At 38.6% G+C, this 27,653-nt stretch overlaps 1 protein-coding gene across 1 annotated transcript in view; it reads left to right on the forward strand.

Annotated features, from left to right (window-relative positions):
- Positions 1–2,550: 2,550 nt before the first annotated feature.
- The window catches only part of LOC148952278 (uncharacterized), a 160,772-nt gene continuing 135,669 nt past the window's right edge, over positions 2,551–27,653 (forward strand). The window contains exon 1 of the mRNA XM_089088912.1: positions 2,551–2,682. The gene's annotated coding sequence lies outside the window, so the exon portion shown is untranslated. The remainder of the gene's footprint in view (positions 2,683–27,653) is intronic.

Raw genomic sequence — 27,653 nt, forward strand, 5'->3', positions numbered from 1 at the left:
GATTAGATTTCTATAGTTGAATTTTGAAGTACAAGCTAAATTGATGCAAAGGCCGTAATTTCACAAGACAATTCTATTTTTGTCCAGCTGATATCGGTCTCATTGACTATGTCATTCACGTCATTCTCATTCACGATTCTCATTGACTATGTGCTGTGGTCCTGTCATTTTGTAGGAGGGATACAGTTGAATGAGAGGCGTAGTGTCTTTGACGTTGATTTTGCTGATGACATTTCGCTCCTCTCTCATCAAAGAGCAGACCTGCAACAGAACATCACCGAGCTCTCGAACAAAGCTGGGCGATTTGGATTGTCCATTAGTACTCATAAGACGAAGGTTATGCGCAACAACGTAAATACAACCCCGGCCAGGCCATTGAATGTCGGTTTAGATGAGCTAGATGAGGTTACAGAATTTAAGTATCTGGGGAGCCTCATCAAATCTGACGGAAGTCTCGAACGTGAAATTACTACACGAATTGCAGGCAATGCTTTTACCAAATTAAGAATAGCTTGGAAAAATACTGCGTACTCTCTGAAGCTCAAACTCCCACTCCTAAATAGCAATGTCCTCTCTATACTGACTTATGGATGTGAGACATGGGCACTGACGAAACAGCTTGAGAAACGAATACAATGTTTCAAAAACAACTTTCTTCGGCACATTCTGGGGATACACTGGTCCAAAAGAATTACGAACGCCACCATACGTGAAAGGACAGATCAAACGTTAATAGTTGAAAAAATCCTAAGTAGTAGATGGCGAGATTGTGATCATATGGACCGTGTGGGTGACGGCAGGCTCCCCCATGGTGTTTGGTGTTGGGTCCCCCCGGCATTAGAAGACGTGGACGACAGAGAAAGACGCTTGGCCAATCCCTAGAGAAAGAGGCTACTTTGGCGAGGACATCTTTGGAAGATCTGTGGTCTCAAGCTCTTCAGACTTCGTCGTGGAGAGGCACCGTTGTCGCCTTATCCTCCAGACGGATTGGAAGGAACCAAGTCTAAGTAAGTAAGTAGGTGATCTCAGTCATAGAAAGATAATGTTATACAAAAAAAAAACAGTTGATTTGGACACTAATTTATTGGATTGGTCCGTGCCATTCTGGGGTCCACCCCAGCACAAGTTTCATTTTATTGAAGATAATGGTTTTTGAGATAGCCCGTTCTTGCACATCTTGGTTTAAATCTTTTGTTATGAGTTTGATGTGAATAGTAAGCTTAGTTGCATTTTTCTACTTTAGACTTCATTTGATTACCGAGAGTATATTGGTTGGGTATAGGAAAGGAGTCCTATACTAAAGCCACGTTTTCAGGCTCAGCGGGTTCGAACATGGGTTGTTCTCATCTAGTTTAGAGTTTCTAGTTTTTCGTCTATATTCAGCGGGTTTGAAGTTTCAACCCCGTGTTTGATGCACTAAACGCACTGATGCACAATACTTGATCCACTAGACGAGAACAACCCGTGTTTGAAGATGAGTGGTTCACGGATCAGCGGGTTCGAACATGGGTTGTTCTCGTCTAGCGCATCAAGCTTTGTGGATCAGTGGATCTAGTGCATCAAACGCGGGGTTGAACCTTCAAACCCGCTGAGTCTAGACGAAAAACTAGAAACTCTAAACTAGACGAGAACAATCCGTGTTCGAACCCGCTGAGCCTGAAAACGTAGCTTAAGTGAGATATCTTCCTTGAGGGAAAGGAAGGGGATTTTCGGAGCCTGACACCTTTGGCTCTTAGCTTGGCGTTTTGGGCCAATTAATGTGACACTTACATACCACTGGAAGTATACTTTTCAAGTCCACACTGGTTGTAATAGCAGTGAAGGAAGAAATTGTAGAAACCTTGCGGCCGTTCGATTGCATTACAATACTCCAGAGGCATGGCCATTGGTGGCACTGGTGGCGTAAGAGATCTCATATAGTAGTGGAGGAAGAGATCCTCCTCCCCAATATCTTACGTTAAGGGATAAGGGAAATCCAGCCTCTCTAGCCCTAGGCGAGAATAATGCACACCTTTCCAAAGTGCAAAATCATATCATCAATACAGATAGACGTTGACACTACGTAAAAAACGCAGAGTTTAAATTCGTACCTTTGTCTCACAACAAAATGTTATTGGAGATGTACGACGAAAAAGAGGACAAAACTTAAGTGTTCCATTCACAAATCAAAAATACCAACGAAAAAACAAATGACAGAATTATACTTCTAGTGTGGAAAGTGTAATACATTTCTAGATAATACCGTATGAATTTAACTGTGAGTTATAAAATAAAATCTGGTAAAATTTCAACAACGAAGCAGGAAATTTCTAAAGGGCTTTACATTTTCTTTGAGTACAAAAGAAACTTCTTAACAAAGTTAATTACATAATCAGATTCATTAGAATGTGGCTTTTTATCACCTATTAAAAAATTGGATATTGACTCGTATGCTTTTTTCTTTTTATTAGTAAAAATTGAACTCTGCTGTTTAAAGTAGTACCGACTTTTTTTTAAGATACTACACATGTGATTCTTCCACCATGCGAATATTGACATCGTTATGCTTGACTATATATTCTTGTTATTTCGTAAGTAAAGCGTTTCAGACCGGCAATAGTAGTGTACAATTGATCCGTCAATTCAATCAAGGAACAGTAAATCCTAAGCCTAAGGATATTATCATAGAGGAGCAAGATAATGGTATGTAACATAAATACAAAAGCACATAGCCTGCATATAACAGAGGGTAACAGATGATTTGTCTAAAGGAGGTTGATTTACATAAAAAATATCCAGAATATTGCAGGCTTTCTACAAAACATTTTCTTGGGTACTTTGGATCGATTCCACGGAGAATTATTTTGCCCTTCATTTTGTGATTTTTCTAAATATGACCATGGCCCGCAAAGCCCAGTCTGGGTTACAGGGATAAGTTTATTGTGGCCTACCAGGTGTAATTTTTCTTAATTTTGCCACAATCGCAATTATTACAGTTACTTTATGTCTTCGACTTTTCCCATTATAAATTAGATTATATGATGCTTCAAATAAGAATGCACGAAAACCCATAAAAACCTTACTCAAACCTAAATCTAGATCCCTCTGAAAAGGTCCCCATTATATTGCAATTACTCTTTCCCCAGAGGTACTTCAAATGGAAGGAATGGTCGCATGAACTTTGGAGTTGGCTCACTCGATTCCAAATCAGAAGTTCTAATGCCCTTCATAAGATTTAAAAGGGTTTGGAGGGCGACTAGCCCCCAAGAACTTTTTCCCAAAATGCATTCGATCAAAGTTTTTAGATTGCCGGTTTGTTTAAAATAGTGCGAAGGCCAAATAACCATTATTTTGGGGTTGACACCACCCCCACAGGCCTTGGGGCCAAGGCTATAAGTTATGCAAGTAGCCCATTGTTAACATATAAAGAATTTGCGAAAGAGGTGGCCGTATAAACTTTGGAGGAGGCTCATTCTATTGGAAATCGAAATACCTAGTTCCATTTTTTAAGAGTGAAAAGTGATCAGAGGACAACCATTCCCCCCCCCCTATGTCCTTTCCCCCCAATGTATCTGATCAAAATTTTGAGACAGCCACATCGTTCGAAATAGTCGAGAGCTAAAAAATTATTCTTCCAGATTTGATACTCCCCCGAAGCCCCTAGGGCAATTGATGCAAGTTGCCTAATATTAACAAGAAAGGTTATTATGGAAGGATGGTCTTATAAACTTAACAGGGGGCTCATTCAATGGGAAATCAAAAGTTCTAGTGCCCTTGTTATGAGCAAAAGTGATCGAAGGCAACCAGCCATTTCTACGTCATTTTCCCCCAAGTGTATTGGATCAGAATTTTGAGATAGGCGTTTCGTTCAAAATAGCCCGAAGGTCAAATAACTATACCTCCAGGGTTGACACCCTCAGCATCCAGGACATAGGGTATAAATTTAGCAAGTTGCTCATTGTGCACAAATAAGTGTTTAATTGGAAAAGAGGGCGTGTTTGATCCTGGGTCTCCTAAAAGGCTTAGGACATTAAGATGAATCTTTAAGGAAGTGTTGGGAGGGATGCCAAAGACAATCAAAACACACTATGCGCTTCCTAGTTGTTAAAACAGAATGTCAGTAATTGCTAAAGAATAACTGACAACATTAATTTGAAACTTTCAAGGTATGTTGAGGAGATGCTGAAGAGAGATTGGAGGGAAACTACCCCCTCCTTGCCTTCTTAGGTGCCCCCTCTGCTTAACACTGAGCGAAATTTTGATTTTTTTTTTAAACTAGTCAAAAACTTCTAAGTATGTTATGCCTCTCATAGCCCCGAGCTAAGGATTGTAAATTAGGCAATTTGTCCATTGTTTAGATACAGGACTTATCACTAGGAAAACGTCTTCAATTCGATTCTGGGTGTTTCCAAAAGGGCTAAGGGCATACGGTGAAATTTTCTAAAATTTTTGAGGGTTATCAAACAGTTCGTGGTGACGGACAGTTCTTAAGTAAGGAGCGACTTGGCTCAATAGTAACCGAAACTCTAAAAAACGGAATTTTGATACCAATAGATATATCAAAAGAATTGAAGTCTTATGCTGATTTCAAATATCTAATATTTTCATTAAGTTTAGTCGTACCCATCAAAGGTTACGAGCCTGAGAAAATTTGCCTGATTTTCGAAAAAAAAGGGAGGAAACTCCCTAAAAGTCACAGAATCTTAATGAAAATCACAAAGTCAGTTTCAGCGTATCAGAGAACTCTACTGTAGAGGTTTCAAACTCCTATCTGAAAAAATGTGGAATTTTGTATTTTTTGCCATAAGAAACATCACGGATGCGTGTTTATATGTTTTTTTTTCTTTTTTTGTTTAATTGGTTTACATAAGGGTGATCGTGTCAACCCTGTTGTCCTAGAGTATTGTAAGAGAGCTCATTTGAACGGAAATTAAAATTTCTAGTGGTCTTTTTAAGTAACCAACAAATTTTAGAGCAACTAGGCCCCCTCCCGTGTCCCTTTTTCTCAAAATTGTCTGATAAAAATTTTGAGATAGCCATTTTATTCAGCATAGTTGAAATGCCGAATAAATATACCTTTAGAGATTTCATGACCCCCGTCCCTTCTCCCCCTGGGAAAAGGTCTTTAAGTTACAAAACTTGCCCAATGTTTGCGTGTAGTATTTGCTATTGGGAAGTATTCATACATTTTTTGGGTGAAGGGGCGAATTTTCTACAGGTGTGATTTTCCACGGTGACAATTTGTCGTGGGGGGGGGGAAGTTTCAGGGGGGAATTTTTCAGGGAAAATTTTTTACTGGTAAAATTTGGCAGAATTCTTATACGAGATTCTTCTTATGTCTTACTTTCTCGTTGTTGATTCAATTTTACACGTGGAGGCTTTCACCAAGATTGAATTGTCAATAGAAGTGGTTCTCAGACTTATTTAGACACTGAACCCCTTTTTACCCAGAAAATATTTTAGGTACCCCTTCTCAGTTACCGGTGCTAAGTAAACTATTAATTTAAAAAAACAAAGTTTTCTCGAGGGAAGTAAAGAGCGAAGTTGAAACTTAAAATGGACAAAAATTATTACTTCAGAGCCTATTCAATATATATATATATATATATATATATATATATATATATATATATATATATATATATATATATATATATATATATACATATACCAATAAAACGAGGACAAATAAACCAAACGCCCACCATTTCCACAAACACATCAGATCAAAATTTTGATACAGCCATTTTGTTCATTGTTGTTGGAAGGTCCGGTAATTATGTCTTTGAGAATGATTTTCACCCCACAGCCCTAAGGGCAGGGTTTGTACATTATGCCCTGGAGGCATATAAGTTTTTTTTTAAAAGCGTTGTCGTAAAAACTTCAAAAAGGGCTCATTCGATTGGAAATTGAAAGGACCAGTGCCTTTTTGATAGTCAAAAGTGATTGGAGGGCACCTAACCCCCCTCTCATGCCCACCATTTCCCCAAACACATCTAATCAAAATTTTGGATAGCCACTGTAGTTGAAAGTTCTGGAAATTAGGTCTTTGAGGTCGACAACCCCCTCACAGCCCTCAGGAAATGGGTTGTAAGTTATGTCCTTGGTGCATTTAAGGCTTTTATAGAAAGCGTTGTCGTATACACTTCAAAAGGGGCTCATTCGATTGAAAATTGAAATTGCTAGTGCCCTTCTTAATAGTCGAAAGTAACTGGAGGGCAACTAACCTCCCTATCACACCCACAATGCTCCCGAACACATCCAATCAAAATTCTGAGATAGCTATTTTATTCAACGTAGATGAAAATTCAGGAAATTAGATCTTTGGGGATGACAACCCCTCATAAAATTCTGGATGAAAGTCTGGAAATTATGTCTTTGAGGATAAAAAATCCCCCCAGCCCTCAGGGCAAGGGTTGTAATATATACCCTGGGACATATAAGGTTTTTATAGAAAGCGTTATCGTGGAAACTTCAAAAACGGCTCATTCGATTGGAAATTGAAAGGGCTAGTGCATTTTTTACTAATCAAAAGTGATTGGAGGGAGACGCCCACCATTTCTCCAAAAACTTGACTTACTTGATTTAAGGCTCCTGTCACGTTGGGGGTGGCGTAGAGAGCGTCGCAACTCTTCTCCTCCAGGCTGACCGGTCTACTGCTATTAATTGGGCCTCTTCGACAGCGATGTTAGCTATCTCAAGGAATTTATTGAGGCTATCCTTCCACCTTGTCTGAGGTCTGCCCCTCGGGCGAGACCAGCCATTAGCTTTAGCGACGAAATCATAGACTATTCGGGCTGGGGTTGTCGTCGGTATACGCAGGAGGTGTCCGAATTATCTGAGAGTACGGTGCGCTATTTGGACGGAGAATGGCACTTGGGAGGTGAGTGCGAGCAACCTTGCGTTACTTACAACACCGTCCCATCGAAGTCCCTGAATCCGACGGAGCTGTTTCGTCTGGCAGACGTCTATCATTCTGAGGATTGTTGATTTGAGAGGCAAGGTTTCCGCTGCATAGAGGAGGACCGAGCCTACTACTACTACTACTACTAACAACTCATCGCAGCACCAAGCCGCCTGAGGCCAACACAGCTACGCACGCTCCTCCTCCACCCCAATCTATTCAAAGCCTCCCTTTTTACACCCGTCCACGAAGTTCCCATTTCCTTTAAATCTTTCTTTATGACGTCCTCCCAACCCAGACGGGGACGACCTGCTTTCCGTTTAGCCCTAGATGGTTGGCCGAAAAGAACAATCTTCGGCAATCTGTCATCCTTCATCCGAACAACATGTCCTAACCACCTCAGCCTTTCTTTCATTATAGACCTAGAAAGCGGTATTGAACCACATTTTTCGTATAGCCTATTGTTTGAAATACGGTCAGTCAGCCGGGTACCCAGAACAATCCTTAAGCAATTTCTCTGGAAAACATCTAGCAAATCTTCATCCGCTTTTCGGAGCGTCCATGCTTCAGAGCCATATTTGACCACTGTCATCACTGTAGCTTCTAAGATTCTAATCTTGGTTTGCAGACCTATCTTCCTATTCTTCCAGACTTTTTTTAACTGTGAAAAAACACCCTGAGCCTTGGCTATTCTATTTTTAACATCTTCACTGCTCCCACCATCTTTACTAATAATACTACCAAGGTAAGTGAAACTGCCCACCTGATCAATCTTTTCATTACCCAACGTCACCTTTTCATCTTCACTTATTCCTAGCCTTAGTGACTTGGTCTTCCTAACATTAATTTTCAAACCAATACTAGCACCCTGAACTCGCAACGCCTCTAAAACTTCATTCATTTTGCTCACACTTTCATCTAGGATGCTTAAATCATCAGCATAATCCAAGTCCAGGAGACTTTTTCCTCCCCATTTGATTCCGTGGTCTCCCATTGCCTTTCCTGTGCTCCTTAAAACAAAGTCCATCAAAATAATCCATATAAAGGGGGATAGAACACAACCCTGCTTAACTCTTGATTTAATACAAAACCAGCTGCTAACCTCATTTCCTACCTTAACCGCAGCAGTGTTATTCTCGTACATAGCACTGATCACTTTAATGTATTTGTCTGGTATACCATACAAGGATAAAACCTTTACCAAAGCTCTTCTATCAACAGATTCAAACGCTTGCTCATAATCTATAAAACTGAGGACCAAAAGTGTTTGAAAACTCAGGTTCTCAATTAGTAGCCTAAGAGTGAAAATTTGGTCGACACATCCTCTACTTTTCTAAAACCGCACTGCTCTTCTCTTAAAACTTTGTCTACGGCATCTTCAGTCTAAACAGTATCATATTACTAAGTAATTTACTACCTACAGAGACCAGACTAATGCCTCGATAATTACCACACTCACTTTTATCACCTTTCTTATAAAGTGGCTTAATTAAGGTTTTCCTAAAATCGTTAGGTACTTCCCCTTTTTCAAAAATCATATTCATAATCTCCAATAACTTATTTCTAACCTCAGAGCCACCATATTTAATAAACTCATTTACTACCTTATCAGCACCTGGAGCCTTATTATTCTTTAATCCTTTTAGTACTGTTTCTAATTCCTCCTCACAAAACAAATCTTCCTTCACATCCAAGGTATCACAAACTTTTTCATTTTCCTCTATATTTTTTCCTGCAACTCTATCTCGGTTAAGCAAATTCTCAAAATGTTCGGCCCATCTTGCTTTAGCTTTTGTCTTATCGCTAATTGCCACCCCATTCCTATCTTTAACTGGGACAAGTCCGGATTGACTACTACCTCTCAATTTGTTAACGTGCCAGTACAATATTTTACTATTATGCCGTCTAGCTGCATCTTCTAAATCCTCGGCAATTTTATCCATGGCCTCCACTTCACACCTCCTTAGTTCATATTTCAATGCTTTCTCCACTTTCTTTACATTTCTTTTGTTTTCATGTGATCTATCACTCAGATAATTATTGTACAAGTCCTTTCTCCTTTCTATTAAACTTAAAGCTTTTTCACTAATATTCTTAGCTTCAGTGCTAGCTTTCTTCCCTAATACACCTTCAGCAACTTCACAAATTATTTTTCTAAAATTATTCCAACCATCTTCCACATTATCAAATTTTAAACTCTGACGTTTAGTATTCAACTGTTCCTGGAAAGTTTATCTCAAATTCTCATCCTGGAGTCTACTAACATCATAACTTCCCGGGAGGTAATTACCCTTCCGATATTTCAGCTTTAAATTAACCCTTGACACTACTAGATGGTGATCTTTACTTTTAACATCAATAACAGCACTCCTATATACCCTAGTATCTTGTATTGATCCAGCCAGTCTTCGATTTACTATAACATAATCAATAAGGTTTGCTGTCTTACCATCACGTGAATACCATGTTAGCTTATGAGCCATTTTATGACCAAACACCGTATTGGTTATAACTAGATTGTTATACCTACAAACTTGCAAAAGTCTGTATCCATTACTGTTTTCTTTTCCTACACCAAATTTACCTAAGCTGGGATACCATCTATCCATATTTCTACCAACCTGGGCGTTAAAATCTCCCAGCAATAACATCATATTTCTACGTGGGACCTTGTCTATTTGCTCCTGTAACTGTAAGTAGAATTCATCTGAGTCACTAGTATCTCCATCAGTCGGTTCTACAGGGGCGTATACTACTCTAACTGATACCTTGAACTTTCTAGTCATAAAATGAGCAATTAGTATTCTATTATTAATACCTTCCCAGCCTAAACAAGACTTAGCCGCTTCCTTATTCATCATGAGCCCTACTCCCTGTCTATGTAACCCATCCTTCCTGCCTGAGTAAACAAATTCTATATCACCTAATTTCATGCTTCCTACCCCTGGGATATGAGTTTCTGAAACTCCTAATAGATCTAGTTCGAATCGTCTGAATTCGTCAGTCAAAATGTCGATACGATAGTCATTTTTTAATGTCGTAACATTCCAAGTTCCAATTTTCATGTTCTTTAAATCATTGAAATTTTTTTCACCTCAGGAAAAGCAGTGATCCCGGATACCAGTGCAGGAAGGGGATCACATATCTTCTCAAGTCTACACCGAAGTGCTTAAGCCGGCTTACAACCGGACAGCAAGAAGTCCCTGGGACCTCCATGAATGGAGGCTTTGTGCAATCCTGGGCCCATTTTGGTCACAACATGGTTTTCAGCGCTTGGCGATGCTCTTCTATCAACAAGAGTCGAAATCCTGCACAGACAATCTCAAGCCTATTACCTCCGACTCATTATATATTCATGCCTACAAATATTATGCTACTACGGGGAGGCAACCCGTAATAGATAAATTAGCTAGGAAGAGGTTTTTCAGCCCAAAGACGCCCATCAAAACATACCAATCCCAGAAGAATTGTCCATTAGTCAGAATCCCGTGCGAATGCTGTGTCGTTTACTAGGCTATAATTTCCTTGAGGGGCGCCACTCCTCAAGTGGGAATAGAGTTGACCGCAAGGTCCCCAGTCTTGCAGGTACCCCGAAAAGGTCGAGGCAGCCCTTTACAGAGGCTGTTGTCCATAGATCTGTATTTTCCGCCCTGCCGGAGTTGTCCTCCAATAGAGGATCCTCCCGCGATGGTGTTTTGCATCACCATGCAATTTCACCCATTGCTGGGAGAAGGTTTGCAACTCATGGAACTTGTGGATAAACAATTGTGCCCTGTTGAGTGTACATTTGAGTGGCCTTCTTCCTCCTCCGCCTGTATTTATGACCCCGGGCAAGGGTGCCCCAGATTCTATTATGGACCCCCAGGGACAAGGTCCCCCTTGGTCCATGCCTCCTATGGAGGTACCCTACATATCTGTAGAGCGTTCCCCTATCGCCACCTAGGGACATGCTGAATGGCCTGGGGGAGGCCAGACAAACGGATCACTTTTGTTTTGCAAAGGCAATAAGTCAGTGACATATTTAACCTACTACTTATAAATATACATAACTCACTGACTAGGCCTATATAAGTTATATACAGAAATATATAACTCAGTGACATATTTAGCCTACTACTTAAAATATGTGTAACTCACTGACTAGGCCTATATAAGTTATATACAGAAATATACAACTCAGTGACACATTAAACCTACTATGTATAAATATCTAGCCTAATTTAATGATTCACTTCAACTAATATCTAGAATCTTCAACTAATAAACTAATATCTAGCCTACTTTATTGATTTACTTCAACATTAGCTTGCAAAACTAATGTAAAACAAATATCTAGCCTAATTTAATGATTCACTTCAAGTAATATTTAATATCTTCAACTAATAAACTAATATCTAGCCTAATTTATTGATTCACTTCAACATTAGCTTGCAAAACTAATGTAAAACCAATATCTAGCCTAATTAACTGTAAATAAAAAAAAAATAAATAAAACTGAAAAATAAAAAAAACTGTAAATTACTTTAATTATTCAGTTGCGAAATAATCCTTTTGTTAGCTATTACTGAAGCAAATCGTTTTGGTCTAACAGGTAAAATAGTCCCCTGGTGATTATTTAAAATCTTTACTCCCTTATTGACCCCGTGCCAAAGAATTCTCAGCGCACGTCCACTTAGCCAGGACAGCCTATAACTCGTTAAAGTGAGACGCTGGCCATGCCAGGGATTGAATCCGTGCCCCTTGGACAAAGAGTTCTCAGCCCAGCGCACTTCCACTTAGCCAGGACGGCCTATAAGTCGTTAAAGTGAGACAGCCGTCTCACTTTAACGACTAATTCAAAAATAAATTACTCGATCCGAAAAACAATTTAGCTTAGATTAAATGGTCTGTGTTAACGGATAGTAGCTAAAGGCGACCACTGAATAGCATCAACACTCTCATAACTTAAATTTAAAAAAAAAAAAATATTTGAGCGAAGATAAAGTGGAAGTTTTTCCGCATCAAGTGGTTAAAACATGCATTGCGAAGTGTGGTGAAACTCACTTACAATGAGATTTATCTAACACAGTTATTTTATCTAACTAATTATTCATGATGAGGTTAAATTCCTGCAAATAAGATTAAGATAATATTTAAATTCGGGAGCCCCCTAGAGTCGGCACCAAAGTCCAATTTATCTGAAGAGTTGTAGAATTAGCTAAGATCAGCCAAGAAGAAGTAGTAGAACTGTATTTTGAAGCAGCAACTTGTCGCGCCAGGGCCGCAAATTTTATTCAAGGAATAAGATTGTGCGAAAGCGTCTCCATAATAACCGACACAAAAATAAGAAGAACTGTATGGTGAGGTCCTATCGTGGCAAAATGGGACTGATTTGGTAATACGGGAGCCAGAGTTCAATCTTAGTTGCAGCAACCTGTCACCACAGGGCCCGGAATTTGGTTCCAGGGATAACAGTGTGCGAAAGCGTCTCTATAATAATCCAAACGAGAAGAAAAAGAAGAAAAATCGTTTAGTGAACATTTTCTACCGTAACTACTCTGTGAAGGAGCCCTTAGTTTTTAGAAATGAGGAATTGGAATTACCAATCAATCAATCAATTAAATTTAAGACAAAAACACTTCAACGTGGAATGTTTCCTGGCTCTAAGGCCAGGGAAAAAAAACAGGGGAAAAACAGAAATGAAACAAATACTAAAAAGAAGAGAATAAAAGCATTTTCAATATATCACATTTCAACCTTTCAAAGACTCAACACACACACACAAAGAAAAAAAAGTATTTAAAACAACCAATATTAGGGGTTTTAAGAGCCCCCCCCCCCAAAAAAAAAAAGACCTCACCGATGGAGTAAATAAAATGTTAATATTCCTTGAATTGCGAAAATGACGCGTAGACCTATCAGTGACGAAAGAAGAGTAGTTTGAAGGGCTGTGGGAACATCACCATGAAGTTGATGAAAAGTGAAAGACTCGCATCATCTTGGATATTCATATGATTTGGTATATTGTCAAAACATCGAAGAGATATCCATCCAACTTATTAAGATAATGAATGATAAATAAAGAGCGAGAATTTTCGATAGAAACCGGAATTCTAAAAACCAATATTTTTAGAATTGAACAAATAAATTGAAACAATAAATTCATTAAAACAATCTGCACTTTATCTAGTTCTTAATAAAGAAAAACAACCCTTTCAAACAAAGTTTAAGGCAAAATCCCACAGTTTAGGAACACAACGAACGCACCTCTGCCCCTCCACTCCAAAACAGAAAATATAATCCTGAAAAATACACCATCAAATTCAACAAGTTTGATAGCCATGGATCACGGCATTCCGCCCTTTATCAAATTAACTGCAGAATGTCTGATTTCACGCAACACAGAATTTTTTTTTTTTTTCAGGGATGAATGTATTTATACAGTGATCGTAAAATATTGATAGATATTGATAAATACTAAATATTGATAGATAGATAAAATATTATATATATTATTATATAATATTTTATATAATATTATGTAATATATAATTTTATATAATTACTTATATATTTTATATAAATATATACACCTATACATACATATATATATACATACACATACATACATATACATACATATATACATATATATATATATATATATACACACATACACATACATATATATATATACATACATATATACATATACATATACATATACATATATACATATATATATATATGTATACATACATACATACATATATATATATACATACATATATATACATATATACATACATATACATACATATACATATATATATATATATACATACATACACATACATATACATATATATATATTGATAGATAGATAAAATATTGAGAGGCAGGTAAAATATGGATAGATAGATCATTCAGACGGAAATTTAAAGTGACAATACCATTTTCACTTTAATGTCACCAAATACAAAATGTGCCCGTACCATGACCAAAATGCTGTTGAGCAACAATTCAAGATAGCCAATTGACCCGAGATCGTCAAAATGTACGCACGAATCCTACCAGCCTCCGGACACACACTACGCACGGTTGCAAATTCGTCCCCAAAATTTTAGAACAACACTTGCCATTCAAAATATATAGCATTGTCATCACGTAAAACCATTAAATTTCACGCGAAACCTAGTCTCCCTTGTGTATGTTCCCGGACCGCCCCGTTTATGAACTAATCAACAATCCAGGCAAGTTAAAGCAAAGAGCAACATTAAGTAATTAAATAAAAAGTTATTATCCTTATATCTCTAAACAAACAGACATAACAAATGATCAACAAGCGTTGGTGACCATTCAACGCCCAATGTTGATTTTTTTAAATTCAAGAATTAATGGTCTAACACAAGACCAACGAATAAGTTAAAATAATTTATTATAATACATCAACGATGCTATTGCTGATTTAATTGTACTTGCTTAAAAAAAAATATTTTCGTGAGGTTTGATAGCAAATTGGTAAACAAATACATGCAATTACCAAATGGATATATTTGTATATCCAATATTATCCTTTCGTGAGAGTACTTAAACTTAATGAGCATGAATTGAGAAACCGGGAGACACCCTTATATACCTTAGACACCCTTATAAAAAAAAAATCTTTTCATGAGCTTCGATTGCAAATTGGTAAATAAATGCATGCAATTACCAAATGAACATATTTCTATATCCAATATTATCCTTTCGTGAGAGTACTTAAACTTAATGCGCATGAATTGAGAAAACGGGAGACACCCTTATAAAAAAAAATCTTTTCATGAGGTTCGATAGGAAATTGGTAAATAAATACATGCAATTACCAAATGGATATATTTGTATATCCAGTATAATCCTTTCGTGAGAGTACTTAAACTTAATGCGCATGAATTGAGAAACCGGGAGACACCCTTATATACCTTAGACACCCTTATAAAAAAAAATATTTTCATGAGGTTCGATAGTAAATTGGTAAATAAATACATTCAATTAACAAATTAATATATTTTTATATCCAATATTATCCTTTCGTGAGAGTACTTAAACTTAATGAGCATGAATTGAGACAACGGGAGACACCCTTATATACCTTAGACACCCTTATAAAAAAATCTTTTCATGAGGTTCGATAGGAAATTGGTAAATAAATACATGTAATTACATAATGAATATATTTTTATATCCAATATTATCCTTTCGTGAGAGTACTTAAACTTAATGAGCATGAATTGAGACAACGGGAGACACCCTTATATACCTCAGACACCCTTATAAAAAAAAAACTCTTTTCATGAGGTTCGATAGTAAATTGGTAAATAAATACATGCAATTGCCAAATGAATATATTTTTATATCCAATATTATACTTTCGTCAGAGTACTTGAACTTAATGAGCATGAATTGATAAACTGTGCGACACTCTTCTATACCTTAGACACCCTTATTAAAAAAAACTCTTTTCATGATGTTATATAGTAAATTGTTAAATAAATACATGCAATTACCAAATGAATATATTTGTATATCGAATATTATCCTTTCGTGAGAGTACTTAAACTTAATGAGCATGAATTGAGACAACGGGAGACACCCTTATATACCTTAGACACCCTTATAAAAAAAAAACTCTTTTCATGAGGTTCGATAGTAAATTGGTAAATAAATACATGCAATTAACAAATGAATATATTTGTATATCCAATATTATCCTTTCGTGAGAGTACTTAAACTTAATGAGCATGAATTGAGACAACGGGAGACACCCTTATATACCTTAGACACCCTTATAAAAAAAAAAAATCTTTTCATGAGGTTCGATTGCAAATTGGTAAATAAATGCATGCAATTACCAAATGAACATATTTCTATATCCAATATTATCCTTTCGTGAGAGTACTTAAACTTAATGAGCATGAATTGAGACAACGGGAGACACCCTTATATACCTTAGACACCCTTATAAAAAAAAAACTCTTTTCATGAGGTTCGATAGTAAATTGGTAAATAAATACATGCAATTGCCAAATGAATATATTTTTATATCCAATATTATCCTTTCGTGAGAGTACTTAAACTTAATGAGCATGAATTGAGAAAACGGGAGACACCCTTATATACCTTAGACACCCTTATAAAAAAAAACTCTTTTCATGATGTTCGATAGTAAAATGTTAAATAAATACATGCAATTAACAAATGAATATATTTGTATATCGAATATTATCCTTTCGTGAGAGTACTTAAACTTAATGAGCATGAATTGAGACAAAGGGAGACACCCTTATATACCTTAGACACCCTTATAAAAAAATCTTTTCATGAGGTTCGATAGGAAATTGGTAAATAAATACATGCAATTACTTAATGTATATATTTGTATATCCAATATTATCCTTTCGTGAGAGTACTTAAACTTAATGAGCATGAATTGAGACAACGGGAGACACCCTTATATACCTTAGACACCCTTATTGAAAAAAAACTCTTTTCATGAGGTTCGATAGTAAACTGGTAAATAAATACATGCAATTACCAAATGAATATATTTGTATATCCAATATTATCCTTTCGTGAGAGTACTTAAACTTAATGAGCATTAATTAAGACAACGGGAGACACCCTTATATACCTTAGACACCCTTATAAAAAAAAAAAAAAAAAAAAAAAAAAAAACTCTTTTCATGAGGTTCGATAGTAAATTGGTAAATAAATACATGCAATTACCAAATGAATATATTTGTATATACAATATTATCCTTTCGTGAGAGTACTTAAACTTAATGAGCATGAATTGAGAAAACGGGAGACACCCTTATATACCTTAGACACCCTTATAAAAAAAAACTCTTTTCATGAGGTTCGATATTAAATTGGTAAATAAATACATGCAATTACCAAATGAATATATTTGTATATCCAATATTATCCTTTCGTGAGAGTACTTAAACTTAATGAGCATGAATTGAGACAACAGGAGACACCCTTATATACCTTAGACACCCTTATAAAAAAATCTTTTCATGAGGTTCGATAGGAAATTGGTAAATAAATACATGCAATTACCAAATTAATATATTTGTATATCCAATATTATCCTTTCGTGAGAGTACTTGAACTTAATGAGCATGAATTGAGACAACGGGAGACACCCTTATATACCTTAGACACCCTTATAAAAAAAAACTCTTTTCATGAGGTTCGATAGTAAATTGGTAAATAAATACATGCAATTCCTTAATGGATATATTTGTATATCCAGTATAATCCTTTCGTGTGAGTACTTAAAACTTAATGAGCGTGAATTGAGAAAACGGGAGACACCCTTATATATAGGGTGATTCCTGGTCCTTTTAGATTTTGATGGTATTCTTTGGGGACGTCTCACCGTATACAGTGTGTCCCCAGACACAAGGAGGTTGCATACGGGACACCCCGACGAACCCGAATAAGTGGCCATCTTGAATTATAGCTCAACAACTTTTGACTCTATTTGGGGCAAAAAAAAAAATTTCCGCAACATACAATTGCTAAAAATGGCACTTTGTTGTGCCAATCTCTTTTGTCACTTCCAGATAGCATTATAACTTTAAATTATTCACATAATCCTTCTCCCAAAATTCTTTGCCCACTGTCTAAGCATGATAATCCCCCTTCATTTTTGCTGGGATACAACAGCATCTTTCCGGTTTTTTTTTTCATTACGTTATTTGAAATATTTATTCTTTTTCTGATTTTGGCTTCCCATCAATCCAATTCTGGCAATAAAAAATTAATATGGTAATCTCAATTTCTGACTTTAGTTTTCTTCGCAGCAGCGAGTCTGGTAGCATAAGACATTTGCCCCAAGTCCAACTCGGCTGTACACCTCTTCCTCTATAGAGCCGTCATTAGACAGCACAGAGCCAATATAAGTGAATTCTTTGCAACCTCAACAGAAGCTCCGCAAACACTTATGTTCTCAGGCGGCGAGACTGGGCTTGGGGGCTCAATTGCCATTATCTTCGTTTTAAGCCAGTTTATTTTCAGCCCCACTTTTGCTGCCTCTTCCTGTAGGACTTCCAAAGCGTCATTCAACTGGTCAATCGAGTCAGCAACGAGACCAAGATCATCTGCGAAGTCAGCGTCCGTCAGAACGTGATCTCCAAACTGCAGACCAAAGGGCAGGCGATTTGTTGTTCGTGTCATGACATGGTCTATCAACGCAATTGAACAGTTCTGGGGTCGCGGCACACCCATGTCGTACACCGATTTTGATGCCGAATGTCGTGCTCCGTTTGCCGTTGACTTGAACGCAACCCACGGTCTCTTCGTAAAGATTTTCAAACAACTTGCAATATTTGTCTGGTAGACCAGTTGATCGAAGTATCAGCCAGAGCGAGTTGCGATCCACCGAGTCAAACGCAGCCTTGAAGTCCACAAAGGCTACATATGCTTTCCTCTTAAGCTCCTTCGTCTGCTCAATTAACTGGCGCACGGTAAAGATTTGTTCGATAGTGGATCTCCCGGGCATAAACCCCGCCTGCTGGACTCTCCTCTTTCTTTTGAGGATACTCGTGCATCTATCCAGCACGGTCATAGCAAAGAGCTTTCCAGGCACTGAAAGTAGCGTTATGCCTCTGTAGTTCGAACAGATGCTCTTGCTCCCCTTTCTCTTCCATAAGGGCAGGATTATACCAGCTTGCCAGTCCTTCGGGATCCATTCTGTGCGCCAAACCACAGGAAACAGCATATGGAGCCAAAGCAGCATCGCCGGTCTTGCATACTTCAGGAGCTCAGCAGAAATTCCACATATGCCTGCCGCTTTGTGGTTCTTCAAACGTTTTACTGCTGCGTAGATTTCTGATGACGTGAAAGGAGTTTCTGTGTCACTTGTCAGCAGTTCCTGGGTGCTGGTGGCTAGGCTGATGAGTTCCTGGTCAGTCTGAATTACGGCTTCGGCGTTGAGGAGGCCCGAGAAGTGGTCTTTCCATTGACTGAGCTAGGAAGCTTCATCACTGAGCGGCTGACCATCCAAAGAGACAACACATGCAACCGAGGGGGCTATGTCTCCTGTTAGATCACGGAGATGCTTGTAGAGACTGCCAACGTCACCTTTCTTGGCTGCACACTCTAGCTCATGTGCCTTCCTTTCCACAAACAGTTTCTTGTCTCGATGTATCAGTTTGTTGCGGACCACATTAAGGCTTCTATAGGTTGGCATGTCACCGAGTAACCTCGCCTTGCGTCTCTGCTGTATGACATCAAGCGTATCCGACTGAATCCACGCTTTATTAGCACGTTTTTCCCGACCCACATTTGCTGTCGCTGGTTGCAGGACATTCTTTTTGAACAAGAGCCATGCGTTTTCACAACTTTCAAATGGTAGGAGTGTGTCGAAGCGGTTCGATACATCAATGGCATATTTCGACCGTATGTTCTGATCGCAGAGGCGAGAGACGTCGATCTTGGCTGGTCTTGGTTCTGAGTGATGGGCTTTGAGCCTTAGTCGCATGTTAGCAACGACGAGGCGATGGTCAGTGTTTCCAATCTCAGCTGCCCTATACGTCCTGCCTTTACTGATCGAAGACCACCATCTCTGTGACATGATGATGTAGTCGATCATTTTTTTGGTATGGCCGTCATTGCTGTACCATGTATATTTTTGAATGTCCTTCCTTGCAAACATGGTATTCCTAATCACAAGGTTGTGCATGCTACAGAGTTGTAGAAGCCTTAGACCATTGTCATTTAGAGAATCCGGAGTAACTGGTCCATGACTTGTCGCCATAAGTCGTGGTTGTCGCTCACAGTTGCATTAAGTTCACCCAGGAGAATGACAATATCGTGCGGGGATATCCTAGACAATAAATTCGTCAGCGCAGAGTAGATAGTGCCCTTTGTTTTGGTGTCAGCTTCGTTTGTCGGGGCATAACAAACAAGGACCGTCATTTTTTCTTGTTTATGATTGAGTCGAGCATTGGCGATTCTATTCGAGACGAGAGTGAATGACAATAGACACTTCTTGGATTTGTCATCAAGAACTAGCCCGACTCCGTTTCTTCTGATGGTTGTCCGGCCAGACCAGAGAAGGTGGTATCCCTCACCAATGCTATCATTTCCATTCCTGACTAGGTGGGTTTCTATTATTCCAGCAATAGAGATGCGGAATCGCTTCACTTCCATCGCCAGAAGCGTCTTAGCTCCGGGAAAATTTAATATAAATACATTCCAGGTGGCGATTCGGAGGCCACCTTTGTCAATAAGATTCAAACGCTGGTTATTTCTCAGTCCAGGGCAAGCAAGGGTTGTAATGGGATAAAAGAAGGTTGGTCATCCGAGGCAGTTGCTAAGCTATTCGTTGCAATGGGTTTCGGGTGGAGGGTTGCAAGCCCAACCGACCCTAGGCCTGGATTCTGATTAGAGACAGGATTTACCTGTATACTGAGAATCCTGGGGTGGGCTCCAACCACCTCATGAGGTTGAGGCCACCCTGATCGGAGCGTTTAGTTAAGGGAAACCCCGTATCCAGAGGTACGTGGTCAGCAGACATGGCAGAACACATCCAATCAAAATTTTGAGATAGCGATTGTAGTTGAAAGTTCTGGAAATTAGGTCTTTGAGGACGACAAACCCCTCACATTCCTCACGGCAAGGGTTTCAAGTTATGCCCTGGGGGCATATAAGGTGTTTATTGAAATCGTGTCGTAGAAACTTCAAAAGGGGCTCATTCGATTGGAAATTAAAAGGGCTAGTGCCCTTTTTAATAGTCGAAAGTAACTGGAGGGCAACTACCCCCCCCCCCCTCCCACGCCCACCAATTCCCCAAACTCATCCAATCAAAATTTTGAGATGGCCGTTTTGTTCAGCGTAGTTGAATGTTCTAGAACTTATGCCTTTGAGGAGCCACTATAGTTGAAGGTCCTGGAAATTAGGTCGTTCAAGACGACAACCCCCCCCCCCCACAGCCCTCAGGGTAATGGTTGTAAGATATGCCCTGGGGAATGTAAGATTTTTACCGAAAGTGGTGTCGTAGAAACTTCAAAAACGGCTCATTCGATGTTTCAATAATTCGAATGAAAATTCAAAGGGCTAGTGCCTTTTTTAATAATCAAAAGTGATTGGAGGGCAACTAACCCATCTCTCATGCCCACCATTTCCCCAAACACATCCAATCACAATTTTGAGATAGCCATTGTAGTTGAAAGTTTTGGAAATTAAGTTTTGAGGACATCAACCCCCTCAAAGCCCTCAGGGCAAGGATTGTAAGTTGTGCCCTGGGGGCATATAAGGTGTTTATAGAAATCGTGTCGTTGAAACTTCAAAAAGGGCTCATTCGAATGGAAATTGAAAGGACTAGTGCCCTTTTTAATAGTCGAAAGTAAATGGAGGGCAACAACCCCCCTCCCACGCCCACCAATATTCCAAACTTATCCAATCAAAATTTTGAGATAGCTATTTTGTTTAGCGTAGTTGAAAGTCCTAGAAATTAGGTCTTTGAGGAGCCACTGTAGTTGAAAGTTCTGGAAATTAGGTCTTTGAGGATGATAACCCCCACACAGCCCTCTGGGCAAGGGTTGTAAGTTATGCCCTGGGGCATATAAGGTTTTCATAGAAAGCGTTGTCTTAGAAACTTCCAAATGGGCTCATTCGATTGTAAATTGAAAGGGCTAGTGCCCTTTTTAATAGTCGAAAGTGATTGGAGGGCAACTAACCCCCTTCTCACGCCCACCATTTCCCCAAACTCATCCAATCAAAATTTTGAGATAGTAAATTTGTTCAGTGTAGTTTAAAGTTCTGGAAATTAGGTCTTTGAGGATGACAACCCCCCACGACCCTTAGGGCAAGGGCTGAAAGTTACACCATTTGGGCATATAAGGTTCTTATAGATAGTATTGTCATAGAAACTTGAAAAAGGGCTCATCCGATTGGAATTTGAAAGGCCTAGTGCTCTTTTTGTTAGTCGAAAGTGGTTGGAGGGCAACTAACCCCCCTCTCACGCCCACCATTTCGCCAAACACATCTAATAAAAATTTTGAGTCAGTAATTGTGTGCAACGTAGATGAAAGTTCTAGAAATTAGGTCTTTGAGCATGACAGCCCCCAATAGCCTTAGGGAAAGGGTTGTAAGTTATGCTCTTGGGGCATATAAGGTTTGAATAGAAAGCGTTGTCACAGAATATCCACACAGGGTTCATTCGATTGGAAATGTAAAAGAGCCAGTGCCCTTTTTAAGTTGAAAGCGATTTAAGGGCAACTAACCCCCCTCTAACGCAAACCATTTCCCCGAATACATCCAATCAAAATTTTTATAAAGCCTTTTTGTTCAACATAGTAGAAAGGTCAACGTAGGCTCAACGCTAAAGATTTTACGCTAAAGATTTTATTATTTAAAAAAATAGACTTGTGAGACAGATTCAAACTTTAGCGTAAAGAGCGGGGCGTTGAGGAGGGGACAGCCCCTTTCATATATAGAATAATTTCTGTTCGTTTTAAGTTATAATGTCGCTCCTTACTTTCAGTTAAAACAAACTTGTTTTTTTTTTTATTTAATTTCTTTACGTTTTTGATGTGATGCAGCTTTGCTTGCGGGTCACTGTAAACAACCTATCAAGATAAAATTCGCATAACGATTTTACTTTTTTTGGCTAGATATCTATCTTTAAACTTTGTTCTGACTTAATTTATGAAATAGCTTATACAACGTAATTTTATATTGGTATATTTTTAATACGTATATTAGGGTGTTCATCCCCTAGTCAATACCTGGCTCTTTACGCTAAAGATCGAATTTTGTTTGAATCCCTAACCCCTGGATCATACAGGCCGGCTATTTAGAATAGATAGCTTTTTTGAAAGCATTAAAAAAACTTAAGCGTAAAGAGCGAGGTATCGACTAAGGGGCAACCCTCTCATATACATAATATTTTCTGTTCGTTTTAGGTTTTAATGTTGCTCCTTACTTTCAGTTGAAAAAAAACTATTTATTTTATTTAATTTCTGATCGTTTTTAAATAATGCTGGGAAACCCGGCACCCCCATCATAGAAATGTCCCTTCCTCAAGGAACTATCCTCTATGGAAAGATCCTCCACCACAGCCTCCTACTCTGATCTCCTCTAATCCAGAAAAAAATCCCTCCTGAAAACGTCTGTATACTTCCCAATAATCAATATTATACTTAAAAAAATGGTAAATTTCATAATTTGCAGCCCTTCCCACGGGAACTCTGGGGGATTAAGTCATCCTCAAAGACATATCCATTATATTTTCGACTATACTGGACAAAATGGCTATCTAAAAAATTTTACTGGGTGACTTCGGGAAAAAAATGACCATGGGAGGGGGCCAAGTTCCCTTCCAATTTTTTGGGTCACTGAAAAAGGGCAATAGAACTTTTAATTTCCGTTAGAATGAGCCCTCTCACGATATTTTAGGACTATTGGATCTATATAATCACCCCTGAGAAAAAATAAAAAATAAAAAAATAAACACGCATCCGTGATCTTTCTTCTGGCAAAAAATACAAAATTCCACATTTTTGCAGATAGGAGCTTGAAACTTCTATAGTAGGGTTCTCTGATACGCTGAATCTGATGGTGTGATTTTCATTGAAAGTTCTATGACTTTTAGGGGTTGTTTCCGCCTTTTTTCGAAAATGAGGCATATTTTCTCAGGCGCATAACTTTCGACGGGTAAAACTAAACTTGATGAAACTTATATGTTTGAATCAACATAAAAGTCTGATTCCTTTGATATATCTATTGGTATCAAAATTCCTTTTTTTAGAGTTTCGGTTACTATTGAGCCGGGTCGCTCCTTACTTACAGTTTGTTACCACGAACTGTTTGAAAATGTAGAATTTGGTTTTCTTTCTGAGCCAGAAGAAAGATCAAGGTTTTAAGATAACGTATTTATTTGCTTTTTTTTCGAAGTTGATCGTATCAAACCATTGGTCATAGAACATCAGGGGAGGTCTCATTTGAACGGAAATTAAAAGCTCTAGTGCTCTTTTTGAGTGACCAAATAGATTAGAGGGCAACTAACCCTCTATCTTTCCACGCTCCTTTTTTCCTCAAAATCGTCCGATCGAAATTTTAAGATAGCCATTTTGTTCAGCATAGATGAAAATTCCAGAAACTATGCTTTTGGAAATAACATCCCCCCCCCCCACAGCCTCTGGAGATAGGTCTTTAAGTAATAAAATTTACCCGTTGTTTACGTATAGTATTTTTATTTGGAAATACAGAGACGTTTTTTTTGGGGGGGGGGGTGATTATGTGCTTTGTGAGGGTTTTTATGGGGAGAATTTCAGGGGGTAAACTTTCCAGTGACAATTTTTAGTGGGACAATTTTGTAAAATTACAATAGAAAATTCTTTTTATTTGTCGTATTTTCTCTTTGCCAACTAGATTTTGCATGTGGAAATTTTCCGAGGGAATTATCCGTGGTAAATTTGTTCCGGGTTAGGATTTCTGGGGAAAAAAATTCTGCACAAGAGCGGGGGGATTTCCAGAGTGATCGGGAAAATGATTAGAAATTTAAGTCTTTTCAAATGAAAGTGTTATGAGGAGAATTTTTTAGGCTGAATCGTCCGCAAGGAATTATACGGAAGGGGGAGGGGATTTTCTGCAAAGATAGCATTGCCCAGAAGAAATTTTATTGGGGGCGTATCTTATGGCGGAGGAGCTTTCCACGGAGGATTTTCCAAGGAGGGGAGGAATTTTTCACGTAGGGTGAGCCAGATTTAACGGCATTATTTGAAAAAACGATCAAAAATTAAATAGAAAATACAAGTTTTTTTCAACTGAAAGTAAGGAGCAACATTGAAACCAAAAACCAACATAAAGTAGTCTTTATACGAAGGGAGGGGCCCCGCCTTAGACTGTTTGTTCCAATTTTTTAAGAATGACTCCTGAAACAGAAGGGCCGTTATATTAGAATAGGAAGATTTTTTAAAAATTCCAAAAACTTTAGCGTGAAGAGCGAGGTATTGAGGAAGGGGGTGACCCCTTTGTGTACGGAATAATATCTGTTTGTTTTGAGTTTGGCTGTTGCTCCTTACTTTCAGTTAAATAAACTTGCTTTTTTATTGGACTCAAACTTAAAACAACCAGAAATTACTATTAAAGAATGAATGAAATCCAAGACGAACAAAATGGCGTATTTGTAACATTTCTGGAAGGGTCAAGTGAATTGTTTCCAGTAAATGAAATATATGTCAGTACAAATGAAAAGCGATTTGACTAAAGTATATAATATGTTCTGGTTTTATGAAGGCAAGGGGATTATTAGCCCTACTCCTATTTTTGGTATTAATTAAAAAAAAAACTTTCCCAAAAATAAGTTTTTCAAAGAAAATTAAAGGCCATTTTAAACCCAAACAGCCCTAAAAGGCGAGATTGAGCAAAATTTTTCATTTTGCTGTTTTACTGTTTGGGATACAATCAGTCAGTCGAGTACCCCAAACAATCCATGGGCAATTTGTCTCAAAAGATCCAGCGAATTCTCCTCCGTCTTTCGGAGTGCCCACATTTATCACTTCTTCACTTTCAATTACTCCTAATCTTAGCAACTTAGTCTTCTTAACATAAATTAATGAAAAAAAAACTTTTCGAAAAATAAGTTTTTCAAAAAAAGTAAAGGCAATTTTAAACTTAAGCTCAGCAGATACAAATACCTGTTAAAATTCAAACTCAAAACGACCAGAAATTACTATTAAAAAATAAATGAAACCCAAAACGAACAGTAATTAAATAAACAACCATAGGAAGAAACATACAACAAGTAATAATACAAATGAACAAATAGATCTTAAAGCGAGTAATACTTAAATTGAATATGAAAATCAAGCTTAAAACGAAAAAAATATTTTACTATTGAAGTATAATTACAGAAATTAAATAAACAATCAATACAAACAAACATAGAATAGATATTAATATAAATGAATAAATAAATCTTAAAACGAGTGAAACGTAAATTGAAAATGCAAATCAAGCTTGAAACGAACAAAAATCCGGTATCAGTAGAAGGGGAGGTTCTACTCCCACGACTCACCCCTGCTACCACCTATAACTTTTTTTAACACCAAATATGGGCATAGCCTCCCTAGGGAGAACACGTGGTTAATGGGGTCAATGACCTCTTTTTTCCAAGGTCTCTTTCTCCAGGTGTGTTTTTGGCACGCTCTCAGCGAATGTTATGATCCAGAAATAGTATTTGTTGTTGTTTCCAAGGCAAATGTCAAGGTCAATGTTGTTGTTGTTGTTGTAAGTGCACGCTCTCAGCGAAGGTTATGAGTTTCCAGAAATTTGGAACACCTGTGCTGTCGACCTCAATTCCCCTATCGTGAATCAATAATTCCCTTTAGAAACAACAAATTAATTCCCCTTTCTTGACAGATCAATCAACCAATGACATCATCTGTCATAATTTAAAAATTTTCGCCTAGAAGCGATTCTCCAGGAATAGATCCAAGTCATTAATGTCTTTGCCTCGGAAACAACTCTACTGGTCGAACTCCAAAAGATATTAATAACCAAACGCCATGGAAAAATTTCTGCAAGAAACATCTTAGCGATGAATTGTTTTAGCGCGCGAAAAGGTTTCTTTGTAATTTCAATGTGAAAGCACAGGGATGCCAAACAAAAGGAACACGCTGAAATTACGTTTAGGGATTATTTGGGCGAAACCGTTTTATCCATTTTATGGGATTATTTCGGCGAAACAGTTAGAGACATTTTAAAAGATGATTTTAGAAGAGAATTTGAGGGTGAAACTCTGTGATCGTTATAATACACAAGTTCCATTTGAACAGTGTTGTGAGGTCCTCTACCCAACCCCAAAGGGTTCCAGTCCTCCTACCCCAACCCCGAAGGAAGCCCCCGGTCCTCAAAGGTCCCCCAAGCTCCCAAAGGGCCACCGGCACCCCCAAACGCCCACCCCAGACCCCCAAAAGCCCTCCCCGGACCCCCCAAAGGCCCATCGAGCTCCCAAAAGACCAACGGGGTCCCAAAGGCCCTCCACCGGTCCCCAAATGTCCCCCAGGCTCCCAACTGGCCCCCGGACCCCCAAAGGCCCTCCTCCGGTCCCCAAAGGTCCACCGGGCTCCCAAAGGACCAATCGGTCCTCAAGTGCCCCCCAGACCCCCAAAGGCCCTCCCTGTGCCCCAAAGGCCCTCCCCCGGTCCCCAAAGGTCCCCCGGGCCAGAGAAGCACCGCCGGGATGCGCCGTGGGCCAGGAAAGCGCCGCAGGATGTGCCGCAGGGATGCGCCGCGGGTCAGGAAAGCGCCGCAGGGGATGCACCACTGGGATGCGCCGCCGGACCGCGCCGCAGGATGCACCGCTGGGGTGCACCTCAAAAAAAAAGAGTAAACTAAAAATTAAAAATTTCGAAATGTTATCCACCACAAGCCCTCCTCCGACCCCCCCAAGCCCGCCCCTGGTCTTCAACGGTCACACGGGCTCCCACCGGGCCAACTTGTCCCCCAAGGGTCCCCCCCCACCCCTCTCAGGGCCCCTCAAACAGTCCCCTTGCCCTTTTTTTACATACTTTTCTATGAATTTATTATATCTTTTCTGAACAAGATCCATTCATAATGTCATTCCTAAGCCCATTTTCCAACCTCAAAGAGTCCCCTCCCCAATTCGTAAATACTATCTTGAATTTTTTAACATAGTATTTTTTTAACTTTTTTATGTATCTTAAAATGACATGAAATATGCTTACGGCTCTACCAATCGTACTCTATGCTTGTTCATGGACATGACGTG

Source organism: Artemia sp. Qi Xiang Cuo, chromosome 5 (genome assembly GCF_049724085.1).
Source record: "Artemia sp. Qi Xiang Cuo chromosome 5, ASM4972408v1, whole genome shotgun sequence".
NCBI classification, from domain to species: domain Eukaryota; kingdom Metazoa; phylum Arthropoda; class Branchiopoda; order Anostraca; family Artemiidae; genus Artemia; species Artemia sp. Qi Xiang Cuo.